The sequence below is a fragment of the Elephantulus edwardii genome, unplaced genomic scaffold (assembly GCF_000299155.1).
Source record: "Elephantulus edwardii isolate Elephantulus edwardi_28Jun2011 unplaced genomic scaffold, EleEdw1.0 scaffold00374, whole genome shotgun sequence".
Taxonomy (NCBI): Eukaryota; Metazoa; Chordata; class Mammalia; order Macroscelidea; family Macroscelididae; genus Elephantulus; species Elephantulus edwardii.
In genome coordinates, this window is record NW_006400124.1 from 1,143,536 (window position 1) to 1,160,494 (window position 16,959).

At 44.4% G+C, this 16,959-nt stretch overlaps 1 pseudogene; it reads right to left on the reverse strand.

Moving 5' to 3' along the window:
- Positions 1 to 11,221: 11,221 nt before the first annotated feature.
- LOC102865396 overlaps positions 11,222 to 16,959 on the reverse strand; it is a 35,413-nt pseudogene continuing 29,675 nt past the window's right edge.

The window sequence follows — 16,959 nt, forward strand, 5'->3', positions numbered from 1 at the left end:
TAGAAGAAATGAAAAATGAAATTAAAAATTTCTTGAAACTAATGACAATGAAAACACCACTTGCCAAAAATCTCTGACAAACAGCCAAAGCAGTAATCAGAGGTTAATTTATAGCAATAATCAAACACAACAAAGACAGGAAAAACAGACTATTGACTCTGTAACCCAATTTCTCCAGCAAATTGAAAAAGAACAGCAAGAAAACCAGACACCCTTTAAAAACCTGAAATTATAAAAGCTAGAGCAGAAATGAATGAAATAGAAAACAGAAAAACAATTGAAACTATCAACAAAACTGGGAGTTGGTTCTTTGAAAAGGTCAATAAAATCGATAAACCACTAGCAAAACTCATAAAAGAAAAGTGGGAGAAGATGCAAATAATCCAAATAAGAGATAAATCCGGCAACATCACAACAGACCAAACTAAAATAAAAAAGCTAACATTAGAATACCATGAAAAACTATACTCAAACAAATATAAAAATCTAGAGGAAATTAACAAATACTTAGAAATACACAACATACCTAAACTGAACACAAACTGAAATTGAACATCTGAACAGATCCATTACAAAATAAGAAATTGGAAAGGTAATACAACTTCCAACCAAAAAAAGCCCTGGAACAGATGGTTTTGCAAGTGAATTTTATCAAACATTCAGAGAAGAACTGTTACCAATTCTACATAAATTATTTCAGAAAATAGGAGAGGACGGAATTCTCCCAGATTCATTTTATGAAGCAAACATATCTTTGATACCAAAGCCAGGAAAAGACACCACCAAACTAGAAAACTATAGGCCAATATATCTCATGAACATTGATGCAAAAATCCTGAATAAAATACTGGCAAATAGAATCCAACAATACATCAAAGAAATAATTCACCATGACCAAGTGGGATTCATAACAGGTATGCAAGGATGGTTCAACATAAGGAAAACAATTAATATAATTCACCACATTAACAAAGCAAAGAACAAGAACCATATGATCTTATCAATTGATGCAGAAAAGGCTTTGGCAAACCCAACACCCTTTCCTGATTAAAACACTCAACAAAATAGGATTAGAGGGGAATTTCTTCAACATAGTAAAAAGTATTTATGAAAACCCAAGAGCCAACATTGTTCTCAATGGAGAGAGGTTAAAGGCATTCCCTTTAAGAACAGGAACTAGGCAAGGATGCCCACTATCACCTCTCTTATTCACTATTGTTTTGGAAGTCTTAGGCATAGCAATAAGACAAAAGAAGGGAATATGAGGTATCCAAACTGGCAAAGAGGAGGTAAAATTATCCCTCTATGCGGATGACATGATAGTATACTTAGAAAACCCTAAAGACTCAGCAAGAAAACTATTGGACACAGTGGGCCAATTCAGCAAAGTAGCAGGATACAAGATCAACATACAAAAATCAGTTGGATTTCTCTACAGTGACAAAGAGAATACAGAGCCGGTACTAAGAAAAACAATACCCTTCACAATAGCTAATCACGAGATTAAATACTTGGGAATAAATGTAACCAGAAGCACAAAGGACCTATTCAAAGAAAATTACAAAATGTTGCTATATGAAACAAAAAGAGATCTTGAGAAGTGGAAGAATATCCCTTGCTCATGGATAGGAAGACTCAATGTTGTAAAACTGGCAATACTACCAAAGGTAATTTACACATTTAATGCAATCTCAATACAAATACCAATCCCATTCTTCAACGAGATGGAAAAGGCAATCTCCAGTTCCGTTTGGAATGGAAAGAAGCCCCGAATAAGCAAAGCATGTCTTAAGAATAGAAGAATGGTAGGAGGTATCTCACTCCCTGATTTCAAATCCTACTACACTGCTGTAGTGGTAAAGACAGCATGGTACTGGTACAATGACAGACACATAGATCAATGGAAGAGAATTGAGAATCCAGAGATCAGCCCATCTATCTATGGTCAACTGATTTTTGACAAGGAGATGAAATCAGTCAAGTGGAGAAATGGCAGCCTTTTTAACAAATGGTGTTGGCAAAATTGGAAAAATATCTGCAAAAGACTCAATCAAGACCCACACCTCACTCCATAATATCTGCAAATGACTCAATCAAGACCCACACCTCACTCCATACACAAAAACCAACTCAAGGTGGATCATGGATGTACGACTAAATCCAAGGACTATAAACTTCTTTACAGAAAAGGGGGCTCTGGACGCCAGCTGGAGTCAGAGAAAAAGGCACCAAACCAGACTCTTGGTCCCTGGTTTTTCCCCTCAGCCTGCTCTGGACGCTGTGTTCCTACCAGGAGGAGCAGGAGAAGTCGTCACACTGATGTCCATTTAAAGACTAAGATGCATCTGATCAAAGCACAGTTTTCTCACTTACATGCTATGCATCTGAGAAATGAAAGGAAGAATGAAGGAAGGAAGCACTGGCTTTGCTGGGGAGGCACACGCCTCAGGTTCCCCAATTCTCCATTCCCTGCCTCCACTCTGCCCCCCTGGACATTCCAGCCCCTTCTCACCAAGCCACTGGGCCCCACGTAGGGGCTAGAACCTGGGCTGCTGGACCCTCAGACTTATTTAGACAGAGTCAGTTCCCAAGTTGGAGCTCTGCAGTATCTGACCCTTGTGCTCCAAGGAGAGGCCTGGCCAGAGAGTCTGCAGTGTGCCTTTCTCAGCCACAGGTGGCTCCAGCATGACTCACAAACTTCTCCTGACCTTGACCATCTGGGCCAGCTGGATGGCCTGTTGTGGAAATGAAGGTACAAAGTGCCCTATGGTGGCAAGGAGAGGGGTTTCTCAGGCAGGGATTGACTTAGGAGCTTGACTTTGACCCCTAGCTTAGGTCTGGATTTTTGGTGTGGGACGAGGGCAGACTCACTCACAGAATGTTAATCTATTGTGCCAGGGTCACTGTCTCCATCTTACATGTAGGGAAAGGCATAGATAGGGGCCATGACAGACACAGACACATAGAAGGCCAGAGAAGAGGGTGAAATGCAGGGTGAGGAAACTGGGCTGCTGACCTGAAGCTGACAGTTCCACCCCACCAGCTGCTCCATGGGGAAATGAGGCTGTTTTCTCCCTTTTAACACCAACAGTCCCAGGCTGTCACCACAGATACAGATGTGGATACAATTATGGATGGGACAGGACCCCTTATGGTAGTGGCAAGGTGATGTCATTGGCTGCTGAGCAAAGGATGGGAAACTAAACCATCCAGTGGCCCCAAGAAATAAAGGCCTTCACATCTTCCATAGTGGTGCACCCGAGGCAAGTCTGACTCACAATAAACCTGTGAACCCTGACCCCAGGCCTGGCCTGAATCATCATCCTCAGTGGTTAGTCTACGAGCTTCTATGATGGGGTTCCCCTCTGCCGCAAGGGATCGCTGTGGCCTAGTGGTAAGAAGTTGCACTGACAACCCAAAGGCATGTAGTTCAAAACCACAAGGTATGTAGTTCAATTCCAACAGCTGATCTGCCAGAGAACGACAGACCGTCACCTGCTGAGCTATTTTCTGCCTCTGAAACTCACTAGAGTCCAATATAGGTCAGTTCTGACTTGACAATATGTTGACGACAACAAAGCAGGGGCACTAAATTCTGAGACCCACGTTCATGTGCCAGCCAGGAAACACCAACTCAGTCATGTTTTCACTCTAAGCACTCATTTTAAAGTAGAAACCCAGTCATGTGTTTCAACACAAAACTGACAAGATCAAGATACACCCACCTGTGTCTCTCCTGACCAGGTTCCTGCCACCCTGTTCCCCTCTGTGGCTCTTTGACGTTTAGCCATTTGGAAAACTACCTGGTAAATCTGATGATTTAGTGTTTTATTAGATGTGTTCCTAAGGTCAGCCTTCTGACTCACCAGCTGCTCCTCGGGAGAAAGATGGGCATTCTCTTCCCAGAAAGATTTACAACCTCAGAAGTTCAGTGGAGGGTGGTGGTTAAGTCAGTAGGGCCTTGAGGGCTCATGGCAGGCTGACCAGAGCTAGTATCCTGTTGCTGGTGATGTGGCGCTTACCCATAGTGACCCTACTCACAGCATAACAAGGCTCTTGCAATTCGGCTTCAACCTCACGTCCACCATCAGGTTGTCAGTGTGTCCTGCTGCAGTGATTTATGTGTTTCAGTGATAATGGACGCTGTACCACCGACACAAACACCAGGGGTCACCGATGGTGGACAGGTTTCAGTAGAGCTTTCAGATCAAGGCTGTCACATCAGAAAGATTGTTGTTGGTAGGGGAATCCAGTCGAGTATGACTCGTGGTGACACCAAGAACAACAGATCTGAGCCTAGCTCTATCTTATATCTTATGCACCCCTGAGTAGAACCAACCCATAGCCGACCCTCTAGAGGATGTGCTTCCCCATCTTTTTCTCAAGGTGCAGCTGGACGACTCAAACCACATGCCTTTTGGTTGACAGCACAGCTCCCACAGATGAATGATTGTATGAATGAGTTTATTTCTTACCTGTGTTGATTAGACACCTGCTGCTTTTTAGGCATTGGCTGGACATATGCAAGTCTGGGCACACAGCAGAGCTCTGAGAGTATCGGGATGAACACGTATCTGGCCATGGATATTTGATCTGGCCACTTGATATTTGTCCTAAGGTGCTAAGAGACTGAGGAAAGAGCCTGGGGGCTCTGAGATGCTGATGCGGGAGTTTAATAAGGGGCAACTTATTCAGAGCAAAGCCCTGGGCAGTGGCAGGGCAGACTTGAGTCTCAGTGGGCCCAAGCAGGGGTGGTGAGCCAGGGATCCTGAGTACCAATACCATCTCTATAAGGTGATAGTGGTGCTAGCCTCTAAGTTTACTTTTTTTAGCTATTACACTTAGCCCCTCTGGTCTCCAGCTACCTTAACTGCAGACACATGATCTTGTAACTTATAATCAGCTGTGGGATTAGGATAAGAGAAAGAGTGCTTCCCACATTGCACATCAAGACTTGACAAGGGCAAGTCTTGTGGTAGCAAGATTTGAGGAATCCTGGAGCAAGACCATAGCGGCAGTGAGACACTGACTGTGACATTGCTATGAGAGAAATGGTGGCAAGGTATAAGCAGAGGGCCCCTGAGATAAAGGCCTTGGTTAAAGGTGTTTTCTGTCTTGCCAGATGCTTTAAGGAGAAGCTGACTTACAATGGTTCTGAGAAAAACCTTGCAGGATGATTTGGATTTGACTGTTGAACTAAACCAGAGCCTGAACTAACCGAGTGTTGTGCCTTGGAATTTGGGCTGAAATCTGGACTAGCTTTGGCTGATATTCTTTGTCTCATTTATTCTCCAACTAACTTCCCTAATAAATCCCGTACCACAGCTCTGAGTCAGCAATGAATAGAAAAACTTCTTGCTGATGTTGTGGCTCTAAAAACCCCATGGGACTGGGCTATGTGCCCTTCATCTAGTTTCTGCTCTGGGCTGTAAGGCACTGTGCTATTCTCATTCCCTCCGGCTCTTTCAATGAGACACTCACAACCCTTTGTCCCCATGACCCTTTTCCCCTCTGTGTAGCCGATATTCTTCGCAATTACTTGCTATGCATCAGAAATCTGGTCAAGGACTATAGATGATAGAAAGAAAATTGATGTCTTTGAGCTGTGGTGCTATACTAGATATTGGATATACCGTGGACTGCTAGGAAAACAAACATTCATCTTAGAAAGGGTAAAACCACGTATATCCTTTTAGGCAAGGATTCTGAAGCTTTGTCTGCCATACTTTAACATATTCCAAGGAGGAACCAGTTCTTGGAGAGGGACGTTTTGCTTGGGAGGGTGAAAGAAGAGAGGAAGATTCTGAATGAGATGGATTGAGTTAGTACCTGGGATAGTGAGGACAGGAGTGTCTGTGACAATGAGATTGTCACAGAATAGACCAGAGTTTAGGATTCTTGTATACATAGGGTTGTTATGAGTCACAGGAAATTCAATGACACATAAAAATGACAAGAGACCGTGATACATGACAGTGACTTAGCGCAAGGAGGAACGTTGCCAAGCTCAGCAATGCTTTTCAAAAAGCTTGTTCCCCAGCAGTCCCGCCCTCATGTCCCTTCCTCTCCCCCAGCATATCCAAGCCTGCAGGTTCAATGTCCAGCCTTCAGATACCTGATCAGCATGGATTGCTCCTAATATCCCAATCCTCTTCTTGAAAGATTAAATTTACATTTTTTAGTTTTGAAAATCCTTTGTTTCTTTTTTCTTAGTCCTTTTCCTGGAATGTAATTCCTATTCAGCATCATATTTTTTACCCAAGTTGATGCAGTAGGAATTTGTAATGTTGCTCCCCACTTCTCAAATAACAATGTACATTCATAGTTCAATAATGCCGTCAGTATTTTCTACAAAGCCCTGGAGGCATAAATCTTTTCTTTACATTCTCATTCTCCCCTTTCTCTTTAACTCAATCTCTTGTCCTGATTTTCCACAGTTGTAAAATTTTATTTGCAACACATTTAAAGTCCTTTTTAAAGAGGCTGCTAATAAATTGGCTTGTCAGCAACTAGTCTGAATTTTCAATGGTCTAATACCCTTTTAATATTCTGAATTAGTGTTTCATACGCTAAAGTTTATAAAACTCAGGAACCTCAAGATGAGATATACTGAAAATTATCCAAAAACAACTGGACCAAAACATCAGCAGAAAACTGCCAGAAGTCCAGTCTGGGTCTAGAAGGGGTAGTGGTAGTAGGGATAGTGTAGCTAATGTTAGATGGATCTTAGCTGAAAGCAGGGAATATCAGAGGAATGTATATCTGTGTTTCATTGCTTATTCAAAGGCATTTGACTGTGTGGCTCATAACAAACTCCAGCTGACTCTGAGAAGAATGGGAATACCAGAACACTTGATTGTGCTAATGAGAAACCTATACTTGGACCAAGAGGCAGTCATCAGAACAGAGCAAGGAAACACTACATGGTTCAATACTGGGAAGGGCGTACACCAGGGATGTGTTCTGTCTCCATACTTTTTCAACCTGTATGCAGAACAGATTATCCGGGAGGCTGGGCTCTATGAGGAGAAATGTGGGGTCAAGACTGGTGGAAGATCAGTCAACAATCTGCGTTATGCGGATGACACAACCCTGTTTGCTAAAACTGAGGAGGACTTGAAGTGCTTGCTGAAGAGGGTGAAGGACTGCAGCCTTCAATATGGATTGAGGCTGGGCCAATTGGCAGCGTCAAGATGAATGGGGAAGAGATTGAGATTGTTCAAAGCTTTAGTTTGCTTGGCTCCACAGTCAACACTCTTGGCACCAGTAGCCAGGAAATTAAAAGACGTATTGCCATGGGAAAGTCTGCTGTTAGGGACCTCTCCAAAGTACTGGAGAGCAATGGTGTCTCTCTGGAGACTAAGGTGCATCTGATACAGGGTATGGTCTTTGCTATCACTTGTTATGCATCAGATAGTTGGACAATGACCAAAGAGGATAGAAGGAGAACTGATGCCTTTGAGCTGTGGTGCTGGAGAAGAGTATTGAGGATATCATGGACTACTAAGAAAACAAAGATTCATCCTGGAAAGGGTTAAACCTGGTGGCTCCCTGGAGGCAAGGATTCTGAGTCTCCGTCTAACATAGTTTGGACATGTTGTAAGGAGGGACTGGTCCTTGGAGAGGGACATCATGTTTGGTAGGGTGGAGGAACAGCGCAGGAGGGGAAGACCCTCTCTGAGGTGGATTGATTCAGTGACTGGGGTAATAGGGATGGGTGTGTCACAGACAGTAAGATTGGCAGAGGACAGAGCAGAGTTTAGGGCTGTTGCACATAAGGATGCTATGAGTCGCAAGCAACTCAATGGCACATAACAACAACAGCATCCTTTAATCTGCACAGAAAATCAGTATATTTTTCATTTTCAGATTGTGTTGTTCTGATAAAATATTGATCTCCCTTTCCTGAAATTTCTACTTTATCCCATGCTTACATACAGCAAAGTCTTACTCGCACATCACAGCATCATCATATTGTAACTGAGCTCACACTCCAAGCCCTTGACCTCGCCCCAGCAATTGATCAGCAGGAACAATAAGAGGAGTATTGCTAGGTAAATTTAGCCTTTCCATATTTGTAGCTTCATCAGCCCATCAATTCTAAACTGTAAACATGCCCCAGAGTCCAAAACTGTCCTGACCATGGGCTCCCAATCTTAAGGAATTAATCTAAAATCTGTAGCTAATCCTTGTAATATTCGCTTTACATAGATAGAAGGCATGCCATAAGAAAGTATGGCTTGCTTTAATTCTTTTATAGTAAGGACTGAGGTTGATACAATTGATATCCATGGAGGAAAAGTTTAATCATGAAGTATATCATGAATTGTTACTGGACATACAGAAACCCCCTTTCTTTAATTAGATATAAATCTTGTTTGGCTTGTTGCAAGGCCATAGACATAACTGTTAAAAGCTTCTTAAAAGTAGTTACTCCCAATGGAGCGTAATTTATATCATTAAATAACATAGAATTTGGAATTGTTACTGCTGATGGAGCTGTATTTCTACTTTGGTAACAGATTCCATTATGAAAACCTAGTTTGTGTATTATACTAGAAAGTTCTGAAACTGGTTGACATTATTCCTCAAAGGATTGTTATCTTGAATTATATTGCTCAATTCCTCTGGAGTTGAAGGTTGAGGAAATTTATCCTCTTGAATCAGATTCACTATTGCCTTCATCTGAAGAGGTTCCTTCTAATTTATCAGATACATCTTTTTAGACTGTATTGTTTTTAAAGAGAATGAGATAAAACACCTTTGATACCAACAGTCAAGAAATCAAAAGTCATGCTGCATTGGGGAAAGATGCTATCAGAGACTTTTGATATTTTCTTATGATACAGAACAAGGTGCTAAGGAGCACTTGATTAAACAATTATCTTTTTCATTATTTGTGCATATGAAAATCAAACAATGAATAAAGATGATGGAAAAATTGGTGTCTTTGCATTGTGATGTTGGAGAGGAGTTCTGAAGATCCCAGGGATTGCCAAAAGAACAAACATGTTTTAGAGAAAAGGCAAGCAGGGTATTCCTTAAAGACAAGGATGGTGAAACTTTATCCCTCTGGGCACATTATTAAGAGGAATCTGCCCATCATTCTCCCACGGAGCTATTATTGGTTTCAAACCACTGTCCTTTTGATTAATAGCTCCACACTGTAGCATTGCGCCACTAGGTCTTGTTAGGATCTTTTCAGAGGATTATAAATAGTACGGCAGTCCAATGAAAAGGTTGACTGTAATGAGGGAGAAAGACCTCGAGATGCGCTTCTGTAACAACCTTTGTTCTTAGGTTCCACTGAGTCAGTTTATACTCTTTATGTTCATCACAATGCTGTGCTGGCTGGTCCTGCGCCGTCCTCACAGCTGTTGCTGTTCTACCCCATCGTTGCCTAGACTGCCTCGCTCTGCCTCACTGAGCATCCTCCTCTACATAACCAAGCACTATGTCTTTCTGTAGGCACGGGCACCCCTGATCTGGTGTCCAAACGTCCATGAGATGAAGTCTCACGACACTTCTTTCTAAAGAACATTCTAATGATCCTTTTTACATGAACTTTCCTCCATCACCTCTTTCCAAAGAAGTCATCTCCTTCATCCTGTGTATTCCACCCAGAAACATCCATGTGTAAAGTACTCATTTATATCATTGAAAAAGATATTTCTACTGAATAAATTAATTGTAGTTAAGAAAACCTCTGTCAGATGAAATATTGTGAGCTGAAATTGACACATTATCAACTGACAACACAACAACTAGATACATAAATGAAGCCAATGTCCAGAAATGCTGGGCACGGTCCTGTGTTACAGGATCCTGCCGATTGCCTTTGTAACAAATCACCAAAAATGTAGTGACTTCACAGAAAACAAAACTTAGATCTTATAAACGCAGAGGTCAGAGGCCTGAAATAAATAGCTGCAGCTTATTCGTTTAGTGGCTGCAGGATGCATAAATGTCATGTCTTTCTTACTATCTAGAGACCACCTGAATTCCTTGGGTACATGGAATTCCTTGGTTCTACATGGTTCTCGGCTCTGAGTCCTTGTGCACGTTTCCTGCTCTGACTCATGCTGTATCCAGGGCACTGACTCGAGGGAAGGCTTTCTCTCTCCAGCAGCCCTAGGGGATGTCCTTGTCTCTTTCCAACATCTATAGGTTCAGCATTCCTTGGAGATCCGTGTAACTTGACATCAGTCTTGCCGTGGGTCTAGAAGCTTCTCAGTTCAGGGACTCCTAATCCAAAGATGCACTCTGCTTCCAACTCTTCTTTCTGGTGGGTTCTCCTTCTCTGTTCACTTCCCTCTCCTTTAATCTCTTGTTAAATAAGAGGTGACAAAGACCACTTCAAGGGAAGCATCACTTACAAGTGAGTGTACAGAATCTCACCCCAGTCCTCATATACTGAGGATCAAATGAGCTCATCAAAGGGGATGACTACAGCATTGCTTAGCTGCTGCACCACTGGAAATCACAGTTCATCCACGTTGATATGTACTTGGGTCGATACAATTCAATCTATGACAAAAAGTCTTGTCTCCCTAATACAGGAGCCCTTGTGGTTACATCACTCAATAATTCAGAATAATCCCCTGTACCAGGAACCTCACTTTAATCATATTAGCAGAGTCCCTTTTGCCTTGCATGCAGACTCTGGAGATTATGACAAGGATATCTTTGAGGACAATTATTCTACTAGCCAAGATGGATACTTAGGGCTGGCCTATCTTTGAGTTGGACATAAATGAAATTAAGACAAGCCCTTGGACATTCTCTGATCTTCAAGGCCTTGCTGCTCCACGTTCTCCTCAGAGAAACCTTCCAAGTTCAGCCCCCCAGTCATAAGTCTCCCTCTTCAAGCCCCCATGGTCAACACTAACCCCAGGAGAACAATAATTAATTGTGTCTTTGTCTTTTTTCTCCCTATCATATCAGCTTCCAGAGGACAGAGACCAGGTCTGAGAGCCCAGTGGATTGAGAGTTGGGTCCACTGAATAAAAGGAGGAAAGCTCTGGATTTCCAAAACAATTTTCTTTTGTTAGAATAAAGTGATATAGATTCTCACATCCAAATTTCACTGTCCAACATCGTGGGACAAAAAGAAAAAAACATATCAATTTGACAGATGAGAAAACTGAGGCTCAGTAGGTTAAAATCACTGGTCTGTGGTAGCCCAACAACATAGCAGCAAAGACTGGGACTTGAATGCAGATTAGTGTGGTCCCATGAGCACCTCTGCGGGGATGCTGCGAGGAAGGACACCACCAGTGATGGGGGAAACTGTAGAAGGACTCCATTCACTTGACTTGCCGTAGCCCAAGTAATGCTGAGAGTTGACCTGGATGCAGTACTGGCTCTTCCGGTGCACCGCCTTGATCCTTAAGGTGGTGTCTTCAGTGGGGCCCAGCTGAAAACAGACAAGGGATGGGTGAGTTGAAAAGCAGAGAATGAGTCAGCCTTCTCCCCTCTATGGGATCTGGCCTTATTACAAACAGCATTACACACACACACACACACACACACACACACACACACACACTCCCCTTGGGCCCCTCCCAACCTCACCTATTCACCCTCCAGTGTCCACCTTCACCAGCACATCTAAGTTGTACTTGAGCCCATTGCTGCACCCACTGTGTCAATCCGTGTCAGTGAGGGTCTTCATCTTTTTTGCTGACCCTCTGCTTTTCGCACGTGATGTCCTTCCCCAGGGAATGGCCTTTCCTGATACCATGCCTGAAGTGTGTGAGTTGAAATCTCACCTTTCTTTCTTCTAAGGAAAATTCGAGCTGTACTTATCTCGAAACAGCTGTGTTCATGCTTTCATCACCCCAACGGTGTATTCAGTATTATTCACCAGCACTCCAGTTCAATGGTGTCGATTCTTTAGTCTTCCTTATTCATTGTCCAGCTTTCACATGCATAGGGGGAAGTTGAAGTCCCATGGCTTGGTCAGGTGTACCTTAATCCTCAAAGTAACATCCCTGTACCTTTAACCTGTTTCCTGTCTCTATGGGTTTACCTACTCTGGTTATTTCATATAACCACATTTCATAGAGCATGCCATCCATCTTCTGTGTCTGGCTATTTTCACTTGACATCGTGTCTCAGGCCCCAGCATATATCAGGACTTCATTTCTTTTCATGACCTAATAGCAATCCTCTGTATAAATGGAGTGCGCGTTGTGTAAAACCACTCTCTGGTGAATGGACAGCAGGTTGTTTCCACCTGTTAGCCACTGTGACTCGTGCTCTTCTGAACACACACGTACATGTGTCTGAGTCCTTCACTTATCCTGATCACACTCCTAGGAGTAGAATTACTTTGAGCACGTTATTGGGAGGGGCCAGGACTGGAGGAAGACTTCTTGCTTGATGAAGTAAAGTCAGTCAGTGAGAGTGGAGTCGCTCAGAGATATGTGTTGACAATGTAACTGCCAGGATGTGGGCACAGAGCAGGCTGTAAAGAGGGCGCAGACCTGGACAGGGCCAGGAACAGAGCCAATCCCTGACAGTAACATGAGAAAGAGAAAAAGCTGCAGTGATGCGGGCGAGACCATGCCTGAACAGGGGGTTCAAGCATGGTGATGCTGGTGAGGGCGGCACAGGGAGGGCACACAAGAGGTCATGATGAGTCAACACCGACTCAGAGGCACCAAGACTTGCAACAAAGGGGCTTCATGCTTCTCTGCAGACAGACCACCTGGTGATGGACCCTGGGCAGGTCCTCCTCCTGCCTCTCAAAAACAGAGCTGCAGGGGACGCCGATGTGTGGGGTTGGGTTTTCATTTTGTGGGTGGACTACTGGGGGTGAAATTGCTGACTACCATATATAATTTATATATAAATTACACACCAGTCAACCCAAAGTGCACACAAGCCCTGCTGACCCTACACAGTTGGCATGTGGTGTCCCATCTAACAGGGGTGGCCACACCCAGTACCACTCCAGGCCCCTTTCAGCCCTCCCTCTCATGCTCCTCACCTTCCGGAAGCGGTGAGATTTGCAGGGCTTGTAGCTAAGCTTGTATTTGAGTCGGTACTTATCTGGGAAAGGCCATGAATAGGGGGGAGACCACTGCACCTCCAGTTCATTCACAGAGACGGGACTCACACTGACAATCAACGGAGGGTTCGGTTTGACTGATGGACAAGCAGAAGGCATTCATTCATTCATTCATTCAACCAACAAGTATGTACTGAGCACCCCTGCAAGTCCCGTGCTGACCCAGACCAGAAACAGAACTCAGACAGAAACCACCCCAGCTCTGTCCTCTTGGAGCTTCTAGTCATCAAAGAGACGGCGAGGAACAGGAGAGGATACAGTAGCTCACACAGAGCCAGCAGCAAAGATTGGGAGTGGGTTGTTTTTTTTAAAGCAAATGACATTTTAAAATGTAAATTTTTTTGCAGCTTTCACCCATCCTCCTTCCCACACTCACAGTCACCGTCTGGCAGGCTGTAGGGACAGTGAGTCCCCCCTACTCATGCAAACGTTACCCTTCTGTAACATATAATTGAGGGTATTACGTTCATTCACCAGGTTGTACAAACATCCCCAGTCAAATTCTAGAACATTTTCTCAGCCCCACAGGAAATGCAGACCCCCCAGCAGCCACTCCTCACTCTCCACTGCCCTAAGCCCCAGGCAGCCACTAATCGCTCTATGGGTTTGCCTGTTCTGGATGCTGTGAGGAAATGGACTCAACACATGGTCCTTTGTGACCAGCTGTTTCTACTCCTCCTCCTCATCCATGCAACAGAGAATTGCAGAGTTTCTGCCCTCTGGGCAACTGAGTAACAGTCCACAGGGGCAGCTGGACACATCGTGTTTCTCCATCGTCTGATGATGGACATTCAGGTTGCTTCTACAATTTAGGTTTTAGTAGTAATGTGTTACTACTAACGCTAAGGTACACACTTGTGTGTGACCCTGTTTAAGTGCTATATTAACACCTCAAGTGAATCTGTTCTAGCTGACAAAACTTTAAGGTGGAGGAGAAATGAGATTTGGGGTTTCCACGGCCGAGCAAGGATGCCACCTCACAGACTAAGGTTCACCTACATAGCAGACACCAATGTATTTCAATCCCTGCATAACATGAGAAAGTCAGATAATAAGAAAGATAAAGGGAAATTGATGTCTTTGAATTATGGGACTGTTGAAGAATATTGACTACACCATGGACTGCCAGATGGGACAGACAGATCTCTCTTGGAGGACGTGATGTCAGTCTTAGAGCAAAGATGGTAGGAGACTTCATCTCAAAGACTTTGGGCGTGTTATCACCAATGGCCAGTCCCTGGGAAAGTACAATAACCTTGGGAAAACAGTGGGTCAGCAAAAGGAAGAAACCCTTTAGTGAGGTGGGTTGGTATGAATGACAAATGGCTTTGACAATGGGGTGAAGCACAGCAGCGGCTGTGGGGTTGGCTCAGGACCAGCCACAGTGTTGCTCAGTTGTATATGGGGTCTTTGTGTTAAGGCTGACTCAACAGCAAATAACGACAACTGATGATCTAAATGAGAGACACTCTCTCCAGGGAAGCTGCTGGTGGGTTTGAACCACTAACCATTGGGTTAGAAGCCAGGTCCTTGAGCCACTGTGCTTCAGGTTCCTTCAGTGTTATACAGAAGTCTGTGATTAGTCTTCTGAGGAACTTCTGACTCTTCCCTAAAACTCTTGTACCAACTTACTTTCCCACCTGCAGTGGTAACGGTTTGCAAGTTTTAACACGATGCTCTGGGAAGTCCCCCCAGAGGAGGTGGCACATGAGCAGATCCCTGCAGCAAGTGCAGGGGAAGCCAGGCAATATCTGTGGGGAAAGCCTTCCAGGCAGAGGGAGCAGCCTGTGCAAAGTCCCTGTGGCTCTATGTGCTGGGCGAGTTAGAGAGAGAGGAAGAAAGCCTGGTGGCTGAAGTGGAGGAGAGAGGTAGAAAGTAGGGCAAAGAGGGGACTGAGCAGGGTGAGCAGGACTCCGCCATACAGCGAGCTCTTGGCATTTTACCCAGGGGAGGTAGGTGCCCTAGCAGAGACCTGGGCCAGATGCCCACCCTCATGGGCTCCCACTTGCCACCACAGAGAGAACAGCTTGTAGAGACTGTGAGACCAGGACTGGACCAAGTAGAGGCAGAGTGGGGATGAAGTGGGCAGAATTTGTATAGATTACAGAAGGACAAAATTGGAGGACAGGTAGAGAGAGAGGAGAAAGGAGCTAGAACCACATGGTAGCCTCCACCCCCACCCCACATGCCCCCACTCACTGATGTCCTCAAGCACAAAGGGAAAGAGGGTGGTGGTGACACCCTCAGGGTGGATGGCTGTGATATTGAGCACATGAGCTTCCTTGGATAACAGCACAAGTTCATCCAAGATGCAGCTGCAAGACCTGGGAATCACCTGGAGGCAGGTCTTGGTCTCTGCAGAGTCTTCCTGTCCGACCCTGCAGGAGATAGACACTGTGAGGGGCTGGGCATCCAAGATGCCAGGGGATGGGCACAAGGCTCTGTGTTCTTCTCTAGCCCTGCTGTGAGGCACCACTTAGGTGTGGATATGGAACACTTGTGATGCAGAAGTGCCTCTGGGTGTGACCTTATTACAATTCATTTTCCCTAATTTAAAGTTTTCCACAGGCTCTTAGCAATTCCTAAGCCAAAGTCATCACTATTGAGTCAATTCTGTCCCTTTGAAACCCTGGAGGACCGGGCCTGAGGTCTAACCCTCGGAGATCCTTGAGGATTCTGTCCATCTGTCTGCTCCATGGGTTCCAAGTCTACCACCTGAAGATATAAATCATGAAGGGAGGAAACTGCTCATCTCTCTTTTTTGGAGCAGCTAGTGGACTTGAACCAATGACTTCCAGTTAGCATCCTGACACATAACACACTCAAAACACACAAAGAAAAAAATGTAACTCATTGCCCGGAAGACAGAAAGGACTAAGAATTGGGAGCCGCCCCTCATCCCCCATCAGGTCTCTGAGCCTGTAAATCACATCGTAGGAGACTGTGTTTTTGACCTTTGGAATGGCTGGTGGATTTGAACTTCCAGAGAGACATGGCTTTCGGTCAGCAGCTCAACCCCTTATGGACTACACCACCAGAGCTCCAAGCTAGTACTTTTTAAATTATTGAAACACATTTCATTGTCCTTTGGAACATAATGACCTGTGCATCAGTTAGATCAAAGGCAAGTTTTACGAGCTCAGAAGAAAACCAGTGGTCAACCACATGTGCTTCAGTACAGAACAGGCCCCACAAGGATCTGAGCGACTAATGGGTCAGAAGTGGATCAAAAGGTCTTTCTTCTGATGCACTTCCAGGGACACTGGAACCCAGCCTGCTCTCTGAACTGTGGGGTCCCCAAGGAAGCTGGTCTCCCCTGTGGCCCTCTGATCTGTACGTGGTGATGAATTTGGTGGGCTTGGTGGCATTTAGAGCGGGTGGCTGTGTCCAGAAGCAATCTACGCTGATCGGGTACATGGAGGATCGACACTTTACCTGTAGGCTCATATGCTCTGGGGAAAAGGAAGAAGCAAGAGAGTGAGAAGGCTGGGGAACAAGCTTTTTGAAAAGCAAAACTTATTGTGGCTCCATTCCTCCTTGCTGGGGGTTTGCTTTTATGGCTAGTCACTGTCATGTATCACTGTCTGTTGTTATGCGATGTCAAGTTGAAACAGTTCATGTCGACCCTACATACAACAGCCCTAAACCCTGCTCTATCCTGTGCCAATCTTGTTGTCTCTGTCACACCTACCCCATTATACAAGTGATTTAATTAAACCGTCTCATCAAAGGTCTTCCTCTCTTGAGCAGCCCCTCAATTATTGGAAGCTTGATGTCACTCCCCAAGGAAAGGTCCCTCCTTGCAACATGTATAGATTAGTCAGAAGAAGCTTCAGAATCCTTGATGCCAAGGAGCAGATTGCTTTCAACCTCTTTAAAAGGAG